At 40.7% G+C, this 20,358-nt stretch overlaps 36 non-coding genes across 36 annotated transcripts; all 36 read left to right on the plus strand.

Annotated features, from left to right (window-relative positions):
• The first annotated feature begins 229 nt into the window (after positions 1 to 229).
• On the plus strand, positions 230 to 348 carry LOC130615092 (5S ribosomal RNA). The gene has a single exon (XR_008976182.1). It is a non-coding gene; the product is annotated as a 5S ribosomal RNA (ribosomal RNA).
• A 431-nt stretch (positions 349 to 779) lies between these two features.
• On the plus strand, positions 780 to 898 carry LOC130617345 (5S ribosomal RNA). The gene has a single exon (XR_008978423.1). It is a non-coding gene; the product is annotated as a 5S ribosomal RNA (ribosomal RNA).
• A 450-nt stretch (positions 899 to 1,348) lies between these two features.
• LOC130615094 (5S ribosomal RNA) lies at positions 1,349 to 1,467 on the plus strand. Its single transcript, XR_008976183.1, has one exon. It is a non-coding gene; the product is annotated as a 5S ribosomal RNA (ribosomal RNA).
• A 449-nt stretch (positions 1,468 to 1,916) lies between these two features.
• On the plus strand, positions 1,917 to 2,035 carry LOC130617588 (5S ribosomal RNA). The gene has a single exon (XR_008978666.1). It is a non-coding gene; the product is annotated as a 5S ribosomal RNA (ribosomal RNA).
• A 451-nt stretch (positions 2,036 to 2,486) lies between these two features.
• Positions 2,487 to 2,605, plus strand: LOC130618367 (5S ribosomal RNA). The gene has a single exon (XR_008979440.1). It is a non-coding gene; the product is annotated as a 5S ribosomal RNA (ribosomal RNA).
• Positions 2,606 to 3,055: 450 nt separating this feature from the next.
• On the plus strand, positions 3,056 to 3,174 carry LOC130616191 (5S ribosomal RNA). Its single transcript, XR_008977274.1, has one exon. It is a non-coding gene; the product is annotated as a 5S ribosomal RNA (ribosomal RNA).
• Positions 3,175 to 3,624: 450 nt separating this feature from the next.
• Positions 3,625 to 3,743, plus strand: LOC130615095 (5S ribosomal RNA). Its single transcript, XR_008976184.1, has one exon. It is a non-coding gene; the product is annotated as a 5S ribosomal RNA (ribosomal RNA).
• Positions 3,744 to 4,174: 431 nt separating this feature from the next.
• Positions 4,175 to 4,293, plus strand: LOC130615096 (5S ribosomal RNA). Its single transcript, XR_008976185.1, has one exon. It is a non-coding gene; the product is annotated as a 5S ribosomal RNA (ribosomal RNA).
• Positions 4,294 to 4,724: 431 nt separating this feature from the next.
• LOC130617346 (5S ribosomal RNA) lies at positions 4,725 to 4,843 on the plus strand. Its single transcript, XR_008978424.1, has one exon. It is a non-coding gene; the product is annotated as a 5S ribosomal RNA (ribosomal RNA).
• Positions 4,844 to 5,293: 450 nt separating this feature from the next.
• On the plus strand, positions 5,294 to 5,412 carry LOC130616063 (5S ribosomal RNA). The gene has a single exon (XR_008977148.1). It is a non-coding gene; the product is annotated as a 5S ribosomal RNA (ribosomal RNA).
• Positions 5,413 to 5,861: 449 nt separating this feature from the next.
• Positions 5,862 to 5,980, plus strand: LOC130617589 (5S ribosomal RNA). The gene has a single exon (XR_008978667.1). It is a non-coding gene; the product is annotated as a 5S ribosomal RNA (ribosomal RNA).
• A 451-nt stretch (positions 5,981 to 6,431) lies between these two features.
• On the plus strand, positions 6,432 to 6,550 carry LOC130618379 (5S ribosomal RNA). The gene has a single exon (XR_008979452.1). It is a non-coding gene; the product is annotated as a 5S ribosomal RNA (ribosomal RNA).
• Positions 6,551 to 7,000: 450 nt separating this feature from the next.
• On the plus strand, positions 7,001 to 7,119 carry LOC130616938 (5S ribosomal RNA). The gene has a single exon (XR_008978017.1). It is a non-coding gene; the product is annotated as a 5S ribosomal RNA (ribosomal RNA).
• A 450-nt stretch (positions 7,120 to 7,569) lies between these two features.
• Positions 7,570 to 7,688, plus strand: LOC130615472 (5S ribosomal RNA). The gene has a single exon (XR_008976560.1). It is a non-coding gene; the product is annotated as a 5S ribosomal RNA (ribosomal RNA).
• Positions 7,689 to 8,138: 450 nt separating this feature from the next.
• Positions 8,139 to 8,257, plus strand: LOC130615097 (5S ribosomal RNA). Its single transcript, XR_008976186.1, has one exon. It is a non-coding gene; the product is annotated as a 5S ribosomal RNA (ribosomal RNA).
• Positions 8,258 to 8,707: 450 nt separating this feature from the next.
• Positions 8,708 to 8,826, plus strand: LOC130618391 (5S ribosomal RNA). The gene has a single exon (XR_008979455.1). It is a non-coding gene; the product is annotated as a 5S ribosomal RNA (ribosomal RNA).
• A 450-nt stretch (positions 8,827 to 9,276) lies between these two features.
• Positions 9,277 to 9,395, plus strand: LOC130616192 (5S ribosomal RNA). The gene has a single exon (XR_008977275.1). It is a non-coding gene; the product is annotated as a 5S ribosomal RNA (ribosomal RNA).
• Positions 9,396 to 9,845: 450 nt separating this feature from the next.
• On the plus strand, positions 9,846 to 9,964 carry LOC130615098 (5S ribosomal RNA). The gene has a single exon (XR_008976188.1). It is a non-coding gene; the product is annotated as a 5S ribosomal RNA (ribosomal RNA).
• Positions 9,965 to 10,414: 450 nt separating this feature from the next.
• On the plus strand, positions 10,415 to 10,533 carry LOC130615742 (5S ribosomal RNA). The gene has a single exon (XR_008976830.1). It is a non-coding gene; the product is annotated as a 5S ribosomal RNA (ribosomal RNA).
• A 450-nt stretch (positions 10,534 to 10,983) lies between these two features.
• Positions 10,984 to 11,102, plus strand: LOC130618145 (5S ribosomal RNA). The gene has a single exon (XR_008979219.1). It is a non-coding gene; the product is annotated as a 5S ribosomal RNA (ribosomal RNA).
• Positions 11,103 to 11,552: 450 nt separating this feature from the next.
• On the plus strand, positions 11,553 to 11,671 carry LOC130615099 (5S ribosomal RNA). The gene has a single exon (XR_008976189.1). It is a non-coding gene; the product is annotated as a 5S ribosomal RNA (ribosomal RNA).
• A 449-nt stretch (positions 11,672 to 12,120) lies between these two features.
• Positions 12,121 to 12,239, plus strand: LOC130615729 (5S ribosomal RNA). The gene has a single exon (XR_008976817.1). It is a non-coding gene; the product is annotated as a 5S ribosomal RNA (ribosomal RNA).
• Positions 12,240 to 12,689: 450 nt separating this feature from the next.
• Positions 12,690 to 12,808, plus strand: LOC130615100 (5S ribosomal RNA). Its single transcript, XR_008976190.1, has one exon. It is a non-coding gene; the product is annotated as a 5S ribosomal RNA (ribosomal RNA).
• Positions 12,809 to 13,257: 449 nt separating this feature from the next.
• LOC130617590 (5S ribosomal RNA) lies at positions 13,258 to 13,376 on the plus strand. The gene has a single exon (XR_008978668.1). It is a non-coding gene; the product is annotated as a 5S ribosomal RNA (ribosomal RNA).
• A 450-nt stretch (positions 13,377 to 13,826) lies between these two features.
• LOC130618405 (5S ribosomal RNA) lies at positions 13,827 to 13,945 on the plus strand. The gene has a single exon (XR_008979459.1). It is a non-coding gene; the product is annotated as a 5S ribosomal RNA (ribosomal RNA).
• A 450-nt stretch (positions 13,946 to 14,395) lies between these two features.
• LOC130615549 (5S ribosomal RNA) lies at positions 14,396 to 14,514 on the plus strand. The gene has a single exon (XR_008976637.1). It is a non-coding gene; the product is annotated as a 5S ribosomal RNA (ribosomal RNA).
• Positions 14,515 to 14,964: 450 nt separating this feature from the next.
• LOC130615550 (5S ribosomal RNA) lies at positions 14,965 to 15,083 on the plus strand. The gene has a single exon (XR_008976639.1). It is a non-coding gene; the product is annotated as a 5S ribosomal RNA (ribosomal RNA).
• Positions 15,084 to 15,533: 450 nt separating this feature from the next.
• LOC130618417 (5S ribosomal RNA) lies at positions 15,534 to 15,652 on the plus strand. Its single transcript, XR_008979461.1, has one exon. It is a non-coding gene; the product is annotated as a 5S ribosomal RNA (ribosomal RNA).
• Positions 15,653 to 16,102: 450 nt separating this feature from the next.
• LOC130616193 (5S ribosomal RNA) lies at positions 16,103 to 16,221 on the plus strand. Its single transcript, XR_008977277.1, has one exon. It is a non-coding gene; the product is annotated as a 5S ribosomal RNA (ribosomal RNA).
• A 450-nt stretch (positions 16,222 to 16,671) lies between these two features.
• On the plus strand, positions 16,672 to 16,790 carry LOC130615102 (5S ribosomal RNA). Its single transcript, XR_008976192.1, has one exon. It is a non-coding gene; the product is annotated as a 5S ribosomal RNA (ribosomal RNA).
• Positions 16,791 to 17,240: 450 nt separating this feature from the next.
• On the plus strand, positions 17,241 to 17,359 carry LOC130615551 (5S ribosomal RNA). Its single transcript, XR_008976640.1, has one exon. It is a non-coding gene; the product is annotated as a 5S ribosomal RNA (ribosomal RNA).
• Positions 17,360 to 17,809: 450 nt separating this feature from the next.
• Positions 17,810 to 17,928, plus strand: LOC130615552 (5S ribosomal RNA). Its single transcript, XR_008976641.1, has one exon. It is a non-coding gene; the product is annotated as a 5S ribosomal RNA (ribosomal RNA).
• Positions 17,929 to 18,378: 450 nt separating this feature from the next.
• Positions 18,379 to 18,497, plus strand: LOC130615103 (5S ribosomal RNA). Its single transcript, XR_008976193.1, has one exon. It is a non-coding gene; the product is annotated as a 5S ribosomal RNA (ribosomal RNA).
• Positions 18,498 to 18,947: 450 nt separating this feature from the next.
• Positions 18,948 to 19,066, plus strand: LOC130616178 (5S ribosomal RNA). The gene has a single exon (XR_008977261.1). It is a non-coding gene; the product is annotated as a 5S ribosomal RNA (ribosomal RNA).
• Positions 19,067 to 19,516: 450 nt separating this feature from the next.
• On the plus strand, positions 19,517 to 19,635 carry LOC130616759 (5S ribosomal RNA). Its single transcript, XR_008977839.1, has one exon. It is a non-coding gene; the product is annotated as a 5S ribosomal RNA (ribosomal RNA).
• A 450-nt stretch (positions 19,636 to 20,085) lies between these two features.
• Positions 20,086 to 20,204, plus strand: LOC130615105 (5S ribosomal RNA). The gene has a single exon (XR_008976194.1). It is a non-coding gene; the product is annotated as a 5S ribosomal RNA (ribosomal RNA).
• The last annotated feature ends 154 nt before the right edge of the window (positions 20,205 to 20,358 follow it).

Raw genomic sequence — 20,358 nt, forward strand, 5'->3', positions numbered from 1 at the left:
ATATGAAAATTAAGTCTGAAAGCACCCTAGATTTCCTTCGTTGGAACTTTTTACCGGAAATCTTAAAGCGCATGGTTGTCGTAATTAATGGATAGCGCTTAAAATGAGCTTTCAAATGCACATAAACACGACCTATTTCGGATGATCCAGTCAAGAAATATGACCTTTAAAGTTTAAACCATTTTCGATGTAATGTGCTAATAAATCGTAGATATCTGCCCGTTTGTTTGTCTACGACCATACCACGATGAACACACCTGTTCTCGTCCGATCACGGAAGTTAAGCATCGTCGGGCCGGGATAGTACTTGGATGGGGGACCGCCTGGGAACTCCCGGTGTCGTAGGCTATTGACTTTTTCACGTTACATTATTTATCATTACGACTGTGACGTATTTTTTTTACGAAATAGCCGCTGAGTAAATCAAGAAAGAGACATGATTAGAAGTTGCTTTCCCTTCAAAACGGCTACGATCTGGCAGCAATAAATGCGCCAAGTCGCAAATGAATGGATTACAAGCGATGTAGTTACTTTGCTAATTAACTTTGTCATATGAAAATTAAGTCTGAAAGCACCCTAGATTTCCTTCGTTGGAACTTTTTACCGGAAATCTTAAAGCGCATGGTTGTCGTAATTAATGGATAGCGCTTAAAATGAGCTTTCAAATGCACATAAACACGACCTATTTCGGATGATCCAGTCAAGAAATATGACCTTTAAAGTTTAAACCATTTTCGATGTAATGTGCTAATAAATCGTAGATATCTGCCCGTTTGTTTGTCTACGACCATACCACGATGAACACACCTGTTCTCGTCCGATCACGGAAGTTAAGCATCGTCGGGCTAGGATAGTACTTGGATGGGGGATTGCCTGGGAACTCCCGGTGTCGTAGGCTATTGACTTTTTTACGTTACATTATTTATCATTACGACTGTGACGTATCTTTTTTACGCAATAGCCCCTGAGTAAATCAAGTAAGGGACGTGATTAGAAGATGCTTTCCCTTCAAAACGGCTACAATCTTGCTGCAATAAATGCGCCACGTCGCAAATAAATGGATTACGAGCGTCAGACAAAGAAAATGGCGATGTAGTTACTTTGCTAATTAACTTTGTCATATGAAAATTAAATCTGAAAGCACCCCAGATTTCCTTCGTTGGAACTTTTTACCGGAAATCTTAAAGCGCATGGTTGTCGTAAAGAATCGATAGCGCTTGAAATGAGCTTTCAAATGCACATAAACACGACCTATTTCGGATGATCCAGTCAATAAATATGACCTTTAAAGTTTAAACAATTTTCGATGTAATGTGCTAATAAACCGTAGATATCTGCCCGTTTGTTTGTCTACGACCATACCACGATGAACACACCTGTTCTCGTCCGATCACGGAAGTTAAGCATCGTCGGGCCGGGATAGTACTTGGATGGGGGACCGCCTGGGAACTCCCGGTGTCGTAGGCTATTGACTTTTTCACGTTACATTATTTATCATTACGACTGTGACGTATCTTTTTTACGCAATAGCGCTGAGTAAATCAAGTAAGGGACGTTATTTGAAGTTTCTTTCCCTTCAAAGCGGCTACGATCTGGCTGCAATAAATGCGCCACGTCGCAAATCAATGGATTACGAGCGTCAGACAAAGAAAATGGCGATGTAGTTAATTTGCTAATTAACTTTGTCATATGAAAATTAAGTCTGCAAGTACCCTAGATTGCCTTCGTTGGAACTTTTTACCGGAAATCATAAAGCGCATTATTGTTGTCCAGAATCGATAGCGCTTAAAAAGAGCTGTCAAACGCACATAAACACGACCTATTTCGAATGATCCAGTCAAGAAATATGACCTTTAAAATTTGAACCATTTTCGATGTAATGTGCTAATAAATCGTAGATATCTGCCCGTTTGTTTGTCTACGACCATACCACGATGAACACACCTGTTCTCGTCCGATCACGGAAGTTAAGAATCCTCGGGCCGGGATAGTACTTGGATGGGGGACCGCCTGGGAACTCCCGGTGTCGTAGGCTATTGACTTTTTCACGTTACATTATTTATCATTACGACTGTGACGTATCTTTTTTACGAATTAGCCGCTGAGTAAATCAAGAAAGAGACATGATTAGAAGTTGCTTTTATCTTCAAAACGGCTACGATCTGGCAGCAATAAATGCGCCAAGTCGCAAATGAATGGATTACGAGCGTCAGAAAAAGAAAATGGCGATGTAGTAACTTTGCTATATAACTTTGTCATATGAAAATTAAGTCGGAAAGCACCCTAGATTTCCTTCGTTGGAACTTTTTACCGGAAATCATAAAGCGCATTATTGTTCTCAAGAATCGATAGCACTTAAAAAGAGCTGTCAAACGCACATAAACACGACCTATTTCGAATGATCCAGTCAAGAAATATGACCTTTAAAGTTTAAACCATTTTCGATGTAATGTGCTAATAAATCGTAGATATCTGCCCGTTTGTTTGTCTACGACCATACCACGATGAACACACCTGTTCTCGTCCGATCACGGAAGTTAAGCATCGTCGGGCCAGGATAGTACTTGGATGGGGGACCGCCTGGGAACTCCCGGTGTCGTAGGCTATTGACTTTTTCACGTTACATCATTTATCATTACGACTGTGACGTATCTTTTTTACGCAATAGCCGCTGAGTAAATCAAGTAAGGGACGTGATTAGAAGATGCTTTCCCTTCAAAACGGGTACAATCTTGCTGCAATAAATGCGCCACGTCGCAAATAAATGGATTACGAGCGTCAGACAAAGAAAATGGCGATGTAGTTACTTTGCTAATTAACTTTGTCATATGAAAATTAAGTCTGAAAGCACCCTAGATTTCCTTCGTTGAAACTTTTTACCGGAAATCTTAAAGCGCATGGTTGTCGTAATTAATGGATAGCGCTTGAAATGAGCTTTCAAATGCACATAAACACGACCTATTTCGGATGATCCAGTCAAGAAATATGACCTTTAAAGTTTAAACCATTTTCGATGTAATGTGCTAATAAATCGTAGATATCTGCCCGTTTGTTTGTTTACGACCATACCACGATGAACACACCTGTTCTCGTCCGATCACGGAAGTTAAGCATCGTCGGGCCGGGATAGTACTTGGATGGGGCACCGCCTGGGAATTCCCGGTGTCGTAGGCTATTGACTTTTTCACGTTACATTATTTATCATTACGACTGTGACGTATCTTTTTTACGAAATAGCCGCTGAGTAAATCAAGAAAGAGACATGATTAGAAGTTGCTTTCCCTTCAAAACGGCTACGATCTGGCAGCAATAAATGCGCCAAGTCGCAAATGAATAGATTACGAGCGTCAGAAAAAGAAAATGGCGATGTAGTAACTTTGCTAATTAACTTTGTCATATGAAAATTAAGTCGGAAAGCACCCTAGATTTCCTTCGTTGGAACTTTTTACCGGAAATCATAAAGCGCATTATTGTTGTCACGAATCGATAGCGCTTAAAAAGAGCTGTCAAACGCACATAAACACGACCTATTTGGAATGATCCAGTCAAGAAATATGACCTTTAGAGTTTGAACCATTTTCGATGTAATGTGCTAATAAATCGTAGATATCTGCCCGTTTGTTTGTCTACGACCATACCACGATGAACACACCTGTTCTCGTCCGATCACGGAAGTTAAGCATCGTCGGGCCGGGATAGTACTTGGATGGGGGACCGCCTGGGAACTCCCGGTGTCGTAGGCTATTGACTTTTTCACGTTACATTATTTATCATTACGACTGTGACGTATCTTTTTTACGAAATAGCCGCTGAGTAAATCAAGAAAGAGACATGATTAGAAGTTGCTTTCCCTTCAAAACGGCTACGATCTGGCAGCAATAAATGCGCCAAGTCGCAAATGAATGGATTACAAGCGATGTAGTTACTTTGCTAATTAACTTTGTCATATGAAAATTAAGTCTGAAAGCACCCTAGATTTCCTTCGTTGGAACTTTTTACCGGAAATCTTAAAGCGCATGGTTGTCGTAATTAATGGATAGCGCTTAAAATGAGCTTTCAAATGCACATAAACACGACCTATTTCGGATGATCCAGTCAAGAAATATGACCTTTAAAGTTTAAACCATTTTCGATGTAATGTGCTAATAAATCGTAGATATCTGCCCGTTTGTTTGTCTACGACCATACCACGATGAACACACCTGTTCTCGTCCGATCACGGAAGTTAAGCATCGTCGGGCCGGGATAGTACTTGGATGGGGGACCGCCTGGGAACTCCCGGTGTCGTAGGCTATTGACTTTTTCACGTTACATTATTTATCATTACGACTGTGACGTATCTTTTTTACGAAATAGCCGCTGAGTAAATCAAGAAAGAGACATGATTAGAAGTTGCTTTCCCTTCAAAACGGCTACGATCTGGCAGCAATAAATGCGCCAAGTCGCAAATGAATGGATTACAAGCGATGTAGTTACTTTGCTAATTAACTTTGTCATATGAAAATTAAGTCTGAAAGCACCCTAGATTTCCTTCGTTGGAACTTTTTACCGGAAATCTTAAAGCGCATGGTTGTCGTAATTAATGGATAGCGCTTAAAATGAGCTTTCAAATGCACATAAACACGACCTATTTCGGATGATCCAGTCAAGAAATATGACCTTTAAAGTTTAAACCATTTTCGATGTAATGTGCTAATAAATCGTAGATATCTGCCCGTTTGTTTGTCTACGACCATACCACGATGAACACACCTGTTCTCGTCCGATCACGGAAGTTAAGCATCGTCGGGCTAGGATAGTACTTGGATGGGGGATTGCCTGGGAACTCCCGGTGTCGTAGGCTATTGACTTTTTTACGTTACATTATTTATCATTACGACTGTGACGTATCTTTTTTACGCAATAGCCCCTGAGTAAATCAAGTAAGGGACGTGATTAGAAGATGCTTTCCCTTCAAAACGGCTACAATCTTGCTGCAATAAATGCGCCACGTCGCAAATAAATGGATTACGAGCGTCAGACAAAGAAAATGGCGATGTAGTTACTTTGCTAATTAACTTTGTCATATGAAAATTAAATCTGAAAGCACCCCAGATTTCCTTCGTTGGAACTTTTTACCGGAAATCTTAAAGCGCATGGTTGTCGTAAAGAATCGATAGCGCTTGAAATGAGCTTTCAAATGCACATAAACACGACCTATTTCGGATGATCCAGTCAATAAATATGACCTTTAAAGTTTAAACAATTTTCGATGTAATGTGCTAATAAACCGTAGATATCTGCCCGTTTGTTTGTCTACGACCATACCACGATGAACACACCTGTTCTCGTCCGATCACGGAAGTTAAGCATCGTCGGGCCGGGATAGTACTTGGATGGGGGACTGCCTGGGAACTCCCGGTGTCGTAGGCTATTGACTTTTTCACGTTACATTATTTATCATTACGACTGTGACGTATCTTTTTTACGCAATAGCGCTGAGTAAATCAAGTAAGGGACGTTATTTGAAGTTTCTTTCCCTTCAAAGCGGCTACGATCTGGCTGCAATAAATGCGCCACGTCGCAAATCAATGGATTACGAGCGTCAGACAAAGAAAATGGCGATGTAGTTAATTTGCTAATTAACTTTGTCATATGAAAATTAAGTCTGCAAGTACCCTAGATTGCCTTCGTTGGAACTTTTTACCGGAAATCATAAAGCGCATTATTGTTGTCCAGAATCGATAGCGCTTAAAAAGAGCTGTCAAACGCACATAAACACGACCTATTTCGAATGATCCAGTCAAGAAATATGACCTTTAAAGTTTGAACCATTTTCGATGTAATGTGCTAATAAATCGTAGATATCTGCCCGTTTGTTTGTCTACGACCATACCACGATGAACACACCTGTTCTCGTCCGATCACGGAAGTTAAGAATCCTCGGGCCGGGATAGTACTTGGATGGGGGACCGCCTGGGAACTCCCGGTGTCGTAGGCTATTGACTTTTTCACGTTACATTATTTATCATTACGACTGTGACGTATCTTTTTTACGAATTAGCCGCTGAGTAAATCAAGAAAGAGACATGATTAGAAGTTGCTTTTATCTTCAAAACGGCTACGATCTGGCAGCAATAAATGCGCCAAGTCGCAAATGAATGGATTACGAGCGTCAGAAAAAGAAAATGGCGATGTAGTAACTTTGCTATATAACTTTGTCATATGAAAATTAAGTCGGAAAGCACCCTAGATTTCCTTCGTTGGAACTTTTTACCGGAAATCATAAAGCGCATTATTGTTCTCAAGAATCGATAGCACTTAAAAAGAGCTGTCAAACGCACATAAACACGACCTATTTCGAATGATCCAGTCAAGAAATATGACCTTTAAAGTTTAAACCATTTTCGATGTAATGTGCTAATAAATCGTAGATATCTGCCCGTTTGTTTGTCTACGACCATACCACGATGAACACACCTGTTCTCGTCCGATCACGGAAGTTAAGCATCGTCGGGCCAGGATAGTACTTGGATGGGGGACCGCCTGGGAACTCCCGGTGTCGTAGGCTATTGACTTTTTCACGTTACATCATTTATCATTACGACTGTGACGTATCTTTTTTACGCAATAGCCGCTGAGTAAATCAAGTAAGGGACGTGATTAGAAGATGCTTTCCCTTCAAAACGGGTACAATCTTGCTGCAATAAATGCGCCACGTCGCAAATAAATGGATTACGAGCGTCAGACAAAGAAAATGGCGATGTAGTTACTTTGCTAATTAACTTTGTCATATGAAAATTAAGTCTGAAAGCACCCTAGATTTCCTTCGTTGAAACTTTTTACCGGAAATCTTAAAGCGCATGGTTGTCGTAATTAATGGATAGCGCTTGAAATGAGCTTTCAAATGCACATAAACACGACCTATTTCGGATGATCCAGTCAAGAAATATGACCTTTAAAGTTTAAACCATTTTCGATGTAATGTGCTAATAAATCGTAGATATCTGCCCGTTTGTTTGTTTACGACCATACCACGATGAACACACCTGTTCTCGTCCGATCACGGAAGTTAAGCATCGTCGGGCCGGGATAGTACTTGGATGGGGGACCGCCTGGGGACTCCCGGTGTCGTAGGCTATTGACTTTTTCACGTTACATTATTTATCATTACGACTGTGACGTATCTTTTTTACGAAATAGCCGCTGAGTAAATCAAGAAAGAGACATGATTAGAAGTTGCTTTCCCTTCAAAACGGCTACGATCTGGCAGCAATAAATGCGCCAAGTCGCAAATGAATTGATTACGAGCGTCAGACAAAGAAAATTGCGATGTAGTTAATTTGCTAATTAACTTTGTCATATGAAAATTAAGTCTGAAAGCACCCTAGATTTCCTTCGTTGGAACTTTTTACCGGAAATCTTAAAGCGCATGGTTGTCGTAATTAATGGATAGCGCTTGAAATGAGCTTTCAAATGCACATAAACACGACCTATTTCGGATGATCCAGTCAAGAAATATGACCTTTAAAGCTTAAACCATTTTCGATGTAATGTGCTAATAAATCGTAGATATCTGCCCGTTTGTTTGTTTACGACCATACCACGATGAACACACCTGTTCTCGTCCGATCACGGAAGTTAAGCATCGTCGGGCCGGGATAGTACTTGGATGGGGGACCACCTGGGAACTCCCGGTGTCGTAGGCTATTAACTTTTTCACGTTACATTATTTATCATTACGACTGTGACGTATCTTTTTTACGAAATAGCCGCTGAGTAAATCAAGAAAGAGACATGATTAGAAGTTGCTTTCCCTTCAAAACGGCTACGATCTGGCAGCAATAAATGCGCCAAGTCGCAAATGAATGGATTACGAGCGTCAGAAAAAGAAAATGGCGATGTAGTAACTTTGCTAATTAACTTTGTCATATGAAAATTAAGTCTGAAAGCACCCTAGATTTCCTTCGTTGGAACTTTTTACCGGAAATCATAAAGCGCATTATTGTTGTCAAGAATCGATAGCGCTTAAAAAGAGCTGTCAAACGCACATAAACACGACCTATTTCGAATGATCCAGTCAAGAAAGATGACCTTTAAAGTTTGAACCATTTTCGATGTAATGTGCTAATAAATCGTAGATATCTGCCCGTTTGTTTGTCTACGACCATACCACGATGAACACACCTGTTCTCGTCCGATCACGGAAGTTAAGCATCGTCGGGCCGGGATAGTACTTGGATGGGGGACCGCCTGGGAACTCCCGGTGTCGTAGGCTATTGACTTTTTCACGTTACATTATTTATCATTACGACTGTGACGTATCTTTTTTACGAAATAGCCGCTGAGTAAATCAAGAAAGAGACATGATTAGAAGTTGCTTTCCCTTCAAAACGGCTACGATCTGGCAGCAATAAATGCGCCAAGTCGCAAATGAATGGATTACAAGCGTCAGACAAAGAAAATGGCGATGTAGTTACTTTGCTAATTAACTTTGTCATATGAAAATTAAGTCGGAAAGCACCCTAGATTTCCTTCGTTGGAACTTTTTACCGGAAATCTTAAAGCGCATAGTTGTCGTAATTAATCGATAGCGCTTGAAATGAGCTTTCAAATGCACATAAACACGACCTATTTCGGATAATCCAGTCAAGAAATATGACCTTTAAAGTTTAAACCATTTTCGATGTAATGTGCTAATAAATCGTAGATATCTGCCCGTTTGTTTGTCTACGACCATACCACGATGAACACACCTGTTCTCGTCCGATCACGGAAGTTAAGCATCGTCGGGCCAGGATAGTACTTGGATGGGGGACCGCCTGGGAACTCCCGGTGTCGTAGGCTATTGACTTTTTCACGTTACATTATTTATCATTACGACTGTGACGTATCTTTTTTACGAAATAGCCGCTAAGTAAATCAAGAAAGAGACATGATTAGAAGTTGCTTTCCCTTCAAAACGGCTACGATCTGGCAGCAATAAATGCGCCAAGTCGCAAATGAATGGATTACGAGCGTCAGACAAAGAAAATGGCGATGTAGTTAATTTGCTAATTAACTTTGTCATATGAAAATTAAGTCTGAAAGCACCCTAGATTTCCTTCGTTGGAACTTTTTACCGGAAATCTTAAAGCGCATGGTTGTCGTAATTAATGGATAGCGCTTGAAATGAGCTTTCAAATGCACATAAACACGACCTATTTCGGATGATCCAGTCAAGAAATATGACCTTTAAAGTTTAAACCATTTTCGATGTAATGTGCTAATAAATCGTAGATATCTGCCCGTTTGTTTGTTTACGACCATACCACGATGAACACACCTGTTCTCGTCCGATCACGGAAGTTAAGCATCGTCGGGCCGGGATAGTACTTGGATGGGGCACCGCCTGGGAATTCCCGGTGTCGTAGGCTATTGACTTTTTCACGTTACATTATTTATCATTACGACTGTGACGTATCTTTTTTACGAAATAGCCGCTGAGTAAATCAAGAAAGAGACATGATTAGAAGTTGCTTTCCCTTCAAAACGGCTACGATCTGGCAGCAATAAATGCGCCAAGTCGCAAATGAATAGATTACGAGCGTCAGAAAAAGAAAATGGCGATGTAGTAACTTTGCTAATTAACTTTGTCATATGAAAATTAAGTCGCAAAGCACCCTAGATTTCCTTCGTTGGAACTTTTTACCGGAAATCATAAAGCGCATTATTGTTGTCAAGAATCGATAGCGCTTAAAAAGAGCTGTCAAACGCACATAAACACGACCTATTTGGAATGATCCAGTCAAGAAATATGACCTTTAGAGTTTGAACCATTTTCGATGTATTGTGCTAATAAATCGTAGATATCTGCCCGTTTGTTTGTCTACGACCATACCACGATGAACACACCTGTTCTCGTCCGATCACGGAAGTTAAGCATCGTCGGGCCGGGATAGTACTTGGATGGGGGACCGCCTGGGAACTCCCGGTGTCGTAGGCTATTGACTTTTTCACGTTACATTATTTATCATTACGACTGTGACGTATCTTTTTTACGAAATAGCCGCTAAGTAAATCAAGAAAGAGACATGATTAGAAGTTGCTTTCCCTTCAAAACGGCTACGATCTGGCAGCAATAAATGCGCCAAGTCGCAAATGAATGGATTACAAGCGTCAGACAAAGAAAATGGCGATGTAGTTACTTTGCTAATTAACTTTGTCATATGAAAATTAAGTCGGAAAGCACCCTAGATTTTCTTCGTTGGAACATTTTACCGGAAATCTTAAAGCGCATGGTTGTCGTAATTAATCGATAGCGCTTGAAATGAGCTTTCAAATGCACATAAACACGACCTATTTCGGATAATCCAGTCAAGAAATATGACCTTTAAAGTTTAAACCATTTTCGATGTAATGTGCTAATAAATCGTAGATATCTGCCCGTTTGTTTGTCTACGACCATACCACGATGAACACACCTGTTCTCGTCCGATCACGGAAGTTAAGCATCGTCGGACCAGGATAGTACTTGGATGGGGGACCGCCTGGGAACTCCCGGTGTCGTAGGCTATTGACTTTTTCACGTTACATCATTTATCATTACGACTGTGACGTATCTTTTTTACGCCATAGCCGCTGAGTAAATCAAGTAAGGGACGTGATTAGAAGATGCTTTCCCTTCAAAACGGCTACAATCTTGCTGCAATAAATGCGCCACGTCGCAAATAAATGGATTACGAGCGTCAGACAAAGAAAATGGCGATGTAGTTAATTTGCTAATTAACTTTGTCATATGAAAATTAAGTCTGAAAGCACCCTAGATTTCCTTCGTTGGAACTTTTTACCGGAAATCTTAAAGCGCATGGTTGTCGTAAAGAATCGATAGCGCTTGAAATGAGCTTTAAAATGCACATAAACACGACCTATTTCGGATGATCCAGTCAAGAAATATGACCTTTAAAGTTTAAACCATTTTCGATGTAATGTGCTAATAAATCGTAGATATCTGCCCGTTTGTTTGTCTACGACCATACCACGATGAACACACCTGTTCTCGTCCGATCACGGAAGTTAAGAATCCTCGGGCCGAGATAGTACTTGGATGGGGGACCGCCTGGGAACTCCCGGTGTCGTAGGCTATTGACTTTTTCACGTTGCATTATTTATCATTACGACTGTGACGTATCTTTTTTACGAAATAGCCGCTGAGTAAATCAAGAAAGAGACATGATTAGAAGTTGCTTTCCCTTTAAAGCGGCTACGATCTGGCAGCAATAAATGCGCCAAGTCGCAAATGAATGGATTACGAGCGTCAGACAAAGAAAATGGCGATGTAGTAACTTTGCTAATTAACTTTGTCATATGAAAATTAAGTCGGAAAGCACCCTAGATTTCCTTCGTTGGAACTTTTTACCGGAAATCATAAAGCGCATTATTGTTGTCAAGAATCGATAGCGCTTAGAAAGAGCTGTCAAACGCACATAAACACAACCTATTTCGAATGATCCAGTCAAGAAATATGACCTTTAAAGTTTGAACCATTTTCGATGTAATGTGCTAATAAATCGTAGATATCTGCCCGTTTGTTTGTCTACGACCATACCACGATGAACACACCTGTTCTCGTCCGATCACGGAAGTTAAGCATCGTCGGGCCGGGATAGTACTTGGATGGGGGACCGCCTGGGAACTCCCGGTGTCGTAGGCTATTGATTTTTTCACGTTACATTATTTATCATTACGACTGTGACGTATCTTTTTTACGAAATAGCCGCTGAGTAAATCAATAAGGGACGTGATTAAAAGATGCTTTCCCTTCAAAACGGCTACAATCTTGCTGCAATAAATGCGCCACGTCGCAAATAAATGGATTACGAGCGTCAGACAAAGAAAATGGCGATGTAGTTACTTTGCTAATTAACTTTGTCATATGAAAATTAAGTCTGAAAGCACCCTAGATTTCCTTCGTTGGAACTTTTTACCGGAAATCTTAAAGCGCATGGTTGTCGTAATTAATGGATAGCGCTTGAAATGAGCTTTCAAATGCACATCAACACGACCTATTTCGGATGATCCAGTCAAGAAATATGACATTTAAAGTTTAAACCATTTTCGATGTAATGTGCTAATAAATCGTAGATATCTGCCCGTTTGTTTGTCTACGACCATACCACGATGAACACACCTGTTCTCGTCCGATCACGGAAGTTAAGCATCGTCGGGCTAGGATAGTACTTGGATGGGGGACCGCCTGGGAACTCCCGGTGTCGTAGGCTATTGACTTTTTTACGTTACATTATTTATCATTACGACTGTGACGTATCTTTTTTACGCAATAGCCCCTGAGTAAATCAAGTAAGGGACGTGATTAGAAGATGCTTTCCCTTCAAAAAGGCTACAATCTTGCTGCAATAAATGCGCCACGTCGCAAATAAATGGATTACGAGCGTCAGACAAAGAAAATGGCGATGTAGTTACTTTGCTAATTAACTTTGTCATATGAAAATTAAATCTGAAAGCACCCCAGATTTCCTTCGTTGGAACTTTTTACCGGAAATCTTAAAGCGCATGGTTGTCGTAAAGAATCGATAGCGCTTGAAATGAGCTTTCAAATGCACATAAACACGACCTATTTCGGATGATCCAGTCAATAAATATGACCTTTAAAGTTTAAACAATTTTCGATGTAATGTGCTAATAAACCGTAGATATCTGCCCGTTTGTTTGTCTACGACCATACCACGATGAACACACCTGTTCTCGTCCGATCACGGAAGTTAAGCATCGTCGGGCCGGGATAGTACTTGGATGGGGGACCGCCTGGGAACTCCCGGTGTCGTAGGCTATTGACTTTTTCACGTTACATTATTTATCATTACGACTGTGACGTATCTTTTTTACGCAATAGCGCTGAGTAAATCAAGTAAGGGACGTTATTTGAAGTTTCTTTCCCTTCAAAGCGGCTACGATCTGGCTGCAATAAATGCGCCACGTCGCAAATCAATGGATTACGAGCGTCAGACAAAGAAAATGGCGATGTAGTTAATTTGCTAATTAACTTTGTCATATGAAAATTAAGTCTGCAAGTACCCTAGATTGCCTTCGTTGGAACTTTTTACCGGAAATCATAAAGCGCATTATTGTTGTCCAGAATCGATAGCGCTTAAAAAGAGCTGTCAAACGCACATAAACACGACCTATTTCGAATGATCCAGTCAAGAAATAAGACCTTTAAAGTTTGAACCATTTTCGATGTAATGTGCTAATAAATCGTAGATATCTGCCCGTTTGTTTGTCTACGACCATACCACGATGAACACACCTGTTCTCGTCCGATCACGGAAGTTAAGAATCCTCGGGCCGGGATAGTACTTGGATGGGGGACCGCCTGGGAACTCCCGGTGTCGTAGGCTATTGACTTTTTCACGTTACATTATTTATCATTACGACTGTGACGTATCTTTTTTACGAAATAGCCGCTGAGTAAATCAAGAAAGAGACATGATTAGAAGTTGCTTTCCCTTCAAAACGGCTACGATCTGGCAGCAATAAATGCGCCAAGTCGCAAATGAATGGATTACGAGCGTCAGAAAAAGAAAATGGCGATGTAGTAACTTTGCTAATTAACTTTGTCATATGAAAATTAAGTCGGAAAGCACCCTAGATTTCCTTCGTTGGAACTTTTTACCGGAAATCATAAAGCGCATTATTGTTCTCAAGAATCGATAGCGCTTAAAAAGAGCTGTCAAACGCACATAAACACGACCTATTTCGAATGATCCAGTCAAGAAATATGACCTTTAAAGTTTAAACCATTTTCGATGTAATGTGCTAATAAATCGTAGATATCTGCCCGTTTGTTTGTCTACGACCATACCACGATGAACACACCTGTTCTCGTCCGATCACGGAAGTTAAGCATCGTCGGGCCAGGATAGTACTTGGATGGGGGACCGCCTGGGAACTCCCGGTGTCGTAGGCTATTGACTTTTTCACGTTACATCATTTATCATTACGACTGTGACGTATCTTTTTTATGCAATAGCCGCTGAGTAAATCAAGTAAGGGACGTGATTAGAAGATGCTTTCCCTTCAAAACGGGTACAATCTTGCTGCAATAAATGCGCCACGTCGCAAATAAATGGATTACGAGCGTCAGACAAAGAAAATGGCGATGTAGTTACTTTGCTAATTAACTTTGTCATATGAAAATTAAGTCTGAAAGCACCCTAGATTTCCTTCGTTGAAACTTTTTACCGGAAATCTTAAAGCGCATGGTTGTCGTAATTAATGGATAGCGCTTGAAATGAGCTTTCAAATGCACATAAACACGACCTATTTCGGATGATCCAGTCAAGAAATATGACCTTTAAAGTTTAAACCATTTTCGATGTAATGTGCTAATAAATCGTAGATATCTGCCCGTTTGTTTGTTTACGACCATACCACGATGAACACACCTGTTCTCGTCCGATCACGGAAGTTAAGCATCGTCGGGCCGGGATAGTACTTGGATGGGGGACCGCCTGGGAACTCCCGGTGTCGTAGGCTATTGACTTTTTCACGTTACATTATTTATCATTACGACTGTGACGTATCTTTTTTACGAAATAGCCGCTGAGTAAATCAAGAAAGAGACATGATTAGAAGTTGCTTTCCCTTCAAAACGGCTACGATCTGGCAGCAATAAATGCACCAAGTCGCAATTGAATGGATTACGAGCGTCAGACAAAGAAAATGGCGATGTAGTTAATTTGCTAATTAACTTTGTCATATGAAAATTAAGTCTGAAAGCACCCTAGATTTCCTTCGTTGGAACTTTTTACCGGAAATCTTAAAGCGCATGGTTGTCGTAATTAATGGATAGCGCTTGAAATGAGCTTTCAAATTCACATAAACACGACCTATTTCGGATGATCCAGTCAAGAAATATGACCTTTAAAGTTTAAACCATTTTCGATGTAATGTGCTAATAAATCGTAGATATCTGCCCGTTTGTTTGTTTACGACCATACCACGATGAACACACCTGTTCTCGTCCGATCACGGAAGTTAAGCATCGTCGGGCCGGGATAGTACTTGGATGGGGGACCGCCTGGGAACTCCCGGTGTCGTAGGCTATTGACTTTTTCACGTTACATTATTTATCATTACGACTGTGACGTATCTTTTTTACGAAATAGCCGCTGAGTAAATCAAGAAAGAGACATGATTAGAAGTTGCTTTCCCTTCAAAACGGCTACGATCTGGCAGCAATAAATGCGCCAAGTCGCAAATGAATGGATTACAAGCGTCAGACAAAGAAAATTGCGATGTAGTTACTTTGCTAATTAACTTTGTCATATGAAAATTAAGTCGGAAAGCACCCTAGATTTCCTTCGTTGGAACTTTTTACCGGAAATCTTAAAGCGCATGGTTGTCGTAATTAATCGATAGCGCTTGAAATGAGCTTTCAAATGCACATAAACACGACCTATTTCGGATAATCCAGTCAAGAAATATGACCTTTAAAGTTTAAACCATTTTCGATGTAATGTGCTAATAAATCGTAGATATCTGCCCGTTTGTTTGTCTACGACCATACCACGATGAACACACCTGTTCTCGTCCGATCACGGAAGTTAAGCATCGTCGGGCCAGGATAGTACTTGGATGGGGGACCGCCTGGGAACTCCCGGTGTCGTAGGCTATTGACTTTTTCACGTTACATTATTTATCATTACGACTGTGACGTATCTTTTTTACGAAATAGCCGCTGAGTAAATCAAGAAAGAGACATGATTAGAAGTTGCTTTCCCTTCAAAACGGCTACGATCTGGCAGCAATAAATGCGCCAAGTCGCAAATGAATGGATTACGAGCGTCAGACAAAGAAAATGGCGATGTAGTAAATTTGCTAATTAACTTTGTCATATGAAAATTAAGTCTGAAAGCACCCTAGATTTCCTTCGTTGGAACTTTTTACCGGAAATCTTAAAGCGCATGGTTGTCGTAATTAATGGATAGCGCTTGAAATGAGCTTTCAAATGCACATAAACACGACCTATTTCGGATGATCCAGTCAAGAAATATGACCTTTAAAGTTTAAACCATTTTCGATGTAATGTGCTAATAAATCGTAGATATCTGCCCGTTTGTTTGTTTACGACCATACCACGATGAACACACCTGTTCTCGTCCGATCACGGAAGTTAAGCATCGTCGGGCCGGGATAGTACTTGGATGGGGCACCGCCTGGGAATTCCCGGTGTCGTAGGCTATTGACTTTTTCACGTTACATTATTTATCATTACGACTGTGACGTATCTTTTTTACGAAATAGCCGCTGAGTAAATCAAGAAAGAGACATGATTAGAAGTTGCTTTCCCTTCAAAACGGCTACGATCTGGCAGCAATAAATGCGCCAAGTCGCAAATGAATAGATTACGAGCGTCAGAAAAAGAAAATGGCGATGTAGTAACTTTGCTAATTAACTTTGTCATATGAAAATTAAGTCGGAAAGCACCCTAGATTTCCTTCGTTGGAACTTTTTACCGGAAATCATAAAGCGCATTATTGTTCTCAAGAATCGATAGCGCTTAAAAAGAGCTGTCAAACGCACATAAACACGACCTATTTCGAATGATCCAGTCAAGAAATATGACCTTTAAAGTTTAAACCATTTTCGATGTAATGTGCTAATAAATCGTAGATATCTGCCCGTTTGTTTGTCTACGACCATACCACGATGAACACACCTGTTCTCGTCCGATCACGGAAGTTAAGCATCGTCGGGCCGGGATAGTACTTGGATGGGGGACCGCCTGGGAACTCCCGGTGTCGTAGGCTATTGACTTTTTCACGTTACATCATTTATCATTACGACTGTGACGTATCTTTTTTACGCAATAGCCGCTGAGTAAATCAAGTAAGGGACGTGATTAGAAGATGCTTTCCCTTCAAAACGGCTACAATCTTGCTGCAATAAATGCGCCACGTCGCAAATAAATGAATTACGAGCGTCAGACAAAGAAAATGGCGATGTAGTTACTTTGCTAATTAACTTTGTCATATGAAAATTAAGTCTGAAAGCACCCTAGATTTCCTTCGTTGGAACTTTTTACCGGAAATCTTAAAGCGCATGGTTGTCGTAATTAATGGATAGCGCTTGAAATGAGCTTTCAAATGCACATAAACACGACCTATTTCGGATGATCCAGTCAAGAAATATGACCTTTAAAGTTTAAACCATTTTCGATGTAATGTGCTAATAAATCGTAGATATCTGCCCGTTTGTTTGTTTACGACCATACCACGATGAACACACCTGTTCTCGTCCGATCACGGAAGTTAAGCATCGTCGGGCCGGGATAGTACTTGGATGGGGGACCGCCTGGGAACTCCCGGTGTCGTAGGCTATTGACTTTTTCACGTTACATTATTTATCATTACGACTGTGACGTATCTTTTTTACGAAATAGCCGCTGAGTAAATCAAGAAAGAGACATGATTAGAAGTTGCTTTCCCTTCAAAACGGCTACGATCTGGCAGCAATAAATGCGCCAAGTCGCAAATGAATGGATTACGAGCGTCAGACAAAGAAAATGGCGATGTAGTTAATTTGCTAATTAACTTTGTCATATGAAAATTAAGTCTGAAAGCACCCTAGATTTCCTTCGTTGGAACTTTTTACCGGAAATCTTAAAGCGCATGGTTGTCGTAATTAATGGATAGCGCTTGAAATGAGCTTTCAAATGCACATAAACACGACCTATTTCGGATGATCCAGTCAAGAAATATGACCTTTAAAGTTTAAACCATTTTCGATGTAATGTGCTAATAAATCGTAGATATCTGCCCGTTTGTTTGTTTACGACCATACCACGATGAACACACCTGTTCTCGTCCGATCACGGAAGTTAAGCATCGTCGGGCCGGGATAGTACTTGGATGGGGGACCGCCTGGGAACTCCCGGTGTCGTAGGCTATTGACTTTTTCACGTTACATTATTTATCATTACGACTGTGACGTATCTTTTTTACGAAATAGCCGCTGAGTAAATCAAGAAAGAGAGATGATTAGAAGTTGCTTTCCCTTCAAAACGGCTACGATCTGGCAGCAATAAATGCGCCAAGTCGCAAATGAATGGATTACGAGCGTCAGAAAAAGAAAATGGCGATGTAGTAACTTTGCTAATTAACTTTGTCATATGAAAATTAAGTCGGAAAGCACCCTAGATTTCCTTCGTTGGAACTTTTTACCGGAAATCATAAAGCGCATTATTGTTGTCAAGAATCGATAGCGCTTAAAAAGAGCTGTCAAACGCACATAAACACGACCTATTTCGAACGATCCAGTCAAGAAATATGACCTTTAAAGTTTGAACCATTTTCGATGTAATGTGCTAATAAATCGTAGATATCTGCCCGTTTGTTTGTCTACGACCATACCACGATGAACACACCTGTTCTCGTCCGATCACGGAAGTTAAGCATCGTCGGGCCGGGATAGTACTTGGATGGGGGACCGCCTGGGAACTCCCGGTGTCGTAGGCTATTGACTTTTTCACGTTACATTATTTATCATTACGACTGTGACGTATCTTTTTTACGAAATAGCCGCTGAGTAAATCAAGAAAGAGACATGATTAGAAGTTGCTTTCCCTTCAAAACGGCTACGATCTGGCAGCAATAAATGCGCCAAGTCGCAAATGAATGGATTACAAGCGTCAGACAAAGAAAATGGCGATGTAGTTACTTTGCTAATTAACTTTGTCATATGAAAATTAAGTCGGAAAGCACCCTAGATTTCCTTCGTTGGAACTTTTTACCGGAAATCTTAAAGCGCATGGTTGTCGTAATTAATCGATAGCGCTTGAAATGAGCTTTCAAATGCACATAAACACGACCTATTTCGGATAATCCAGTCAAGAAATATGACCTTTAAAGTTTAAACCATTTTCGATGTAATGTGCTAATAAATCGTAGATATCTGCCCGTTTGTTTGTGTACGACCATACCACGATGAACACACCTGTTCTCGTCCGATCACGGAAGTTAAGCATCGTCGGGCCAGGATAGTACTTGGATGGGGGACCGCCTGGGAACTCCCGGTGTCGTAGGCTATTGACTTTTTCACGTTACATCATTTATCATTACGACTGTGACGTATCTTTTTTACGCAATAGCCGCTGAGTAAATCAAGTAAGGGACGTGATTAGAAGATGCTTTCCCTTCAAAACGGCTACAATCTTGCTGCAATAAATGCGCCACGTCGCAAAAAAATGGATTACGAGCGTCAGACAAAGAAAATGGCGATGTAGTTACTTTGCTAATTAACTTTGTCATATGAAAATTAAGTCTGAAAGCACCCTAGATTTCCTTCGTTGGAACTTTTTACCGGAAATCTTAAAGCGCATGGTTGTCGTAATTAATGGATAGCGCTTGAAATGAGCTTTCAAATGCACATAAACACGACCTATTTCGGATGATCCAGTCAAGAAATATGACCTTTAAAGTTTAAACCATTTTCGATGTAATGTGCTAATAAATCGTAGATATCTGCCCGTTTGTTTGTTTACGACCATACCACGATGAACACACCTGTTCTCGTCCGATCACGGAAGTTAAGCATCGTCGGGCCGGGATAGTACTTGGATGGGGGACCGCCTGGAAACTCCCGGTGTCGTAGGCTATTGACTTTTTCACGTTACATTATTTATCATTACGACTGTGACGTATCTTTTTTACGAAATAGCCGCTGAGTAAATCAAGAAAGAGACATGATTAGAAGTTGCTTTCCCTTAAAAACGGCTACGATCTGGCAGCAATAAATGCGCCAAGTCGCAAATGAATGGATTACGAGCGTCAGAAAAAGAAAATGGCGATGTAGTAACTTTGCTAATTAACTTTGTCATATGAGAATTAAGTCGGAAAGCACCCTGGATTTCCTTCGTTGGAACTTTTTACCGGAAATCATAAAGCGCATTATTGTTGTCAAGAATCGATAGCGCTTAAAAAGAGCTGTCAAACGCACATAAACACGACCTATTTCGAATGATCCAGTCAAGAAATATGACCTTTAAAGTTTAAACCATTTTCGATGTAATGTGCTAATAAATCGTAGATATCTGCCCGTTTGTTTGTCTACGACCATACCACGATGAACACACCTGTTCTCGTCCGATCACGGAAGTTAAGCATCGTCGGGCCGGGATAGTACTTGGATGGGGGACCGCCTGGGAACTCCCGGTGTCGTAGGCTATTGACTTTTTCACGTTACATCATTTATCATTACGACTGTGACGTATCTTTTTTACGCAATAGCCGCTGAGTAAATCAAGTAAGGGACGTGATTAGAAGATGCTTTCCCTTCAAAACGGCTACAATCTTGCTGCAATAAATGCGCTAAGTCGCA

This window comes from Hydractinia symbiolongicarpus, chromosome 11 (assembly GCF_029227915.1).
Source record: "Hydractinia symbiolongicarpus strain clone_291-10 chromosome 11, HSymV2.1, whole genome shotgun sequence".
Taxonomy (NCBI): domain Eukaryota; kingdom Metazoa; phylum Cnidaria; class Hydrozoa; order Anthoathecata; family Hydractiniidae; genus Hydractinia; species Hydractinia symbiolongicarpus.